We start from the raw sequence: 3483 nt of genomic DNA on the forward strand, positions 1-3483 counted from the left end.
CGGGTGGACGTCCACCCGAGTGCTTAATACAGTTTCCCCTCCAGCCATGCATGTCCAGCCTGCCCGACCAGAGAACACAGTCTATATTTTCCTTGTCCCAATCAGTTTTCCAGACATGCACTTGTAGGGATGTATACATGCAGTATGCAGGTTTAAATAGAGTTAACTCAATGACTTGTTGACATAGTCTGACATCGTTGCATAGTAACGAATCTTTAAATAGAAGATATCTTTTGCAAACACACTATAACCGAAACCAGAAGCAGCATCAACACAAAGAGCGGTCGAAGGGGTCAGATATCGACAAATCATGGGTGTGCCTAATGCTAACGAATCTACACCAAGAGGTTTTTTTAAATGTAAATTGAGCATCTTGAGAAGCCTTATTTTCCAATTGAAGTCTCCTGTGTTGATTAGCCAACCATTTCTGATTGCAATTGGGAAGGCTACCGAGCTCCATTTGTCTTAGCACTTTTGCGTTCAAAACAAAGAACTAGACAAGGTCAACATCTGGCCTCTTGCCTCCGTAATTTCTTACCACCACTTTTTTGAGATGGAGCTCGATGCATTCTATTGGATGTAGCAGGTCACTCATACCTCCGCGCATTTTTAATAACCTTATCTGGGCGAGACTGTAAATATGAAGAAGAAACCATTTTAAAGTGGTTGCTAATAGGTTATTCCCAACCCATGATATTATTCATAGTTTCCATAAACTCTACATCATCAAGAAACTAGTAATAGACACTACTCTTCCAATGCAAACACCATTATTCCATACTTCAATTTAATACTACTTATCTCACATGATGTCTTAGATATTGTGTACAAAGCATGTCTCATGCAAGACATGGTTTTCTTCTCTTTCCTCATTTATTCACTTGTCACATCATTTTTCATCCTAGGTGATAGCTTATTTAATGCTATGGACACTATCCTAGTCATTGGGTTGGGAATGGCCTAACTACAATAGTTGGCAATGCAATAATTGGGAAGGTTATAATCAATCTAGTGTAAAATCAAAGGTGTTTTTGATTATTATTCTGTGATGAACAATTGGCATTGGAGATTATTGGTTTTGTTATTTGGAATTTATTCACGAAGTGGTTTTGGAGATGATTGGATTTCACAAGTGAATCTACAGGATACTGCTGTTATTTTATGTGGACCGGTCAGACCGGGTAGGTGTTGCCGGTCAGACCGGTGTGTATTGCGTGGTCAGACCGGCGCAGCCCACGGTCTGACCGGCCGACGCTGTGTCGGTTTCGGTTTCGGGTTGTTTATTTGGATATCCGTGATTGTTTCATGATTATGGCTTCTAGATGGATACTATACGTATGTAATACTGTTGTTTGCTACTAATGAGTCAAGTTGGAGATAGCTTGGTTTCGGAATATGGTTTCTTTGTTTATTTCATGTGTAGGTGACTCGATGCCTCGGGAGAGTATTTGCGGTGATGGACCGGGAGTCGGCTTGGGGATAAGATGACGTCCGTGGTGGTCAGAGATCATGCGGGATACTTAGGCTAGAGTTGATACACGTGGTTAATGGAGATTCCATATGGCTTACGATGGAGTTATTGTGTGCGTATGGGATGCGGAGTCGAATTTGGAAGAAGTCCAAATTTGGTACGATTGGTTATGTAAAATTTCTTTCTTGTACTAGAGGGTTTCCTAAGGTGTTTAGGACTCCTAGTATGAATTTGGTTCGTGGCTTTAGGCTGCCTACCTCAGGTATAAATAGAGGGGGAGTGTGAGGCTTCCCGGTATCGCTTTTGTATCGCTTTTGAGAGCAATTGAGTTGAGTTTTGAGTTAGGGTTTCGAGTTTAGTCGAAATTTTTTAAGGAGTGTTGTTGGTGCACTTTGTAAACACAGAGAGAAGTAATAAAGTCGTCATCCACTTTAAGAGTTCTTTGATTTGTGTTTCATCGGGTTTCGGCGGTCTAACCGACAACTCACCGGCGGTTGGACCGACGGCAAGCGGCGGTCAGACTGGCGGGAGCACGGCGGTCAGACCGGCGGCGGCGACAGGTGCGGCAGGCAACATCGGCGGTCAGACCGGCGGCATCCACACGGTCAGACCGGCAGATCAATCTCGGTCAGACCGATCTCCGTCAAATTCGAGGGTAACTTTTATATCCGCTAAAAGTTTTCGGTCTTTGGGGATACCAACCATTCACCCCCCTTTTGGTTGGCTTAGTTATTGCTATTCGATCCTACATCTAGTGAGCGAAACAAAAAGGGAAATACTCACAGTGATATACAGCGTCTCCAAGCATGGGACACATTTGAGGAAATCAACAACTGCATCCAGATTAGGGCCATCAGAGACAAGAGCCAAAACCTTCACTGTTGGCATTGAGCTTGGCATGTTGACAGCAGTCGTTTTCTGGCAAAAGAAGAAGAAGAAATAACAAGGCATAGATATCAAGAATAATAGCCAGCACATAGCAATGATGAATCGTCATTAACGAATTGGTTTGCTGCTACCGGAAAATATGTTGTTCCAAGGTGGAGTTCAGATATGCCATCAGAAATCCAACCCAATGCCTCCATTTTAGGCGCTGCAATCACCCGGATGGTCGCTGGACCATTATTCAGATAAGGTGTAAGCAATCTCTGGAGGCAAGGGGCATCCACGATGACCACCTCCTGCAACCTGCCATCATCTCGTGCATTCCACGAATAACAGAGGCCCAAGCTCCTGAGAGTTTGGGAGGCGATGCGGAGGCGACGAACGCCGAAGCTCTTCCCCTCTAGCAGAAGGCTCTCCAATGCAGGGCAGCATGAGAGCACGCCATGGATGGCGTCCTCGGAGATGCTGACGTCGGACAGCGTGATCTGCTTGAGGCGAGGGAAATGCGGCCGCGGTGCCATTCCGCTGGGGAAATCGCACCAACCGAGCTTGACCACGCGGAGGGTGGGCGCGAACCGCAGCGCGGGCAGCGGCAGCGGGTGCGGCTGCGCCACGCCGTCGAGGGCGGTGAGGGCGCCGGAGCGGAGCCAGCCGTCAGCCATGGCGTACCGGTCGCGGACGGAGAAGCGGCGGCCGGGGCCAGGGTGGTCGGCGAGGATCTTGGAGACGACGGCGGCGCGATCCTCTTCCTGGGTGGAAGCCGGTCGTCCGCCACGAGGTTGAGGGGCGCGGTGCGCCAGAGGCGGCGCCACCGGTGGGAGACGGCCTGCGTGCGGGCGGCGTCCTTGGTGGGGAGGAGGGAGATGATCTCCCCGAGGATGGCGTCGGGAAGGAGGCCGATGAGGTCGGGGCCCTGCTGACCCCGTAATCGAGCGGACCTACGCAACTTGGGTGCCGGCGCCACAGGTTCCATCGCCGGCGGCAAGCGGCGCGGCCGGAGAGGCCAGAGCGGCGGAGGGGTTTAGGTAGGGTTTAGGGAATGGGGATCGCCGGAATTTGTTCAGGCTTACCGTGCAGCCCCGGCGAGCAGAGACCCAATCTGATTCAGTTGACACCGCCTGCGCTGG

At 49.3% G+C, this 3483-nt stretch overlaps 1 pseudogene; it reads right to left on the minus strand.

The window, feature by feature from the left end:
• Positions 1 to 244: 244 nt before the first annotated feature.
• On the minus strand, positions 245 to 3483 carry LOC107276421 (F-box/FBD/LRR-repeat protein At4g00160-like; annotated as a pseudogene).

This window comes from Oryza sativa, chromosome 7 (assembly GCF_034140825.1).
Source record: "Oryza sativa Japonica Group chromosome 7, ASM3414082v1".
NCBI classification, from domain to species: domain Eukaryota; kingdom Viridiplantae; phylum Streptophyta; class Magnoliopsida; order Poales; family Poaceae; genus Oryza; species Oryza sativa.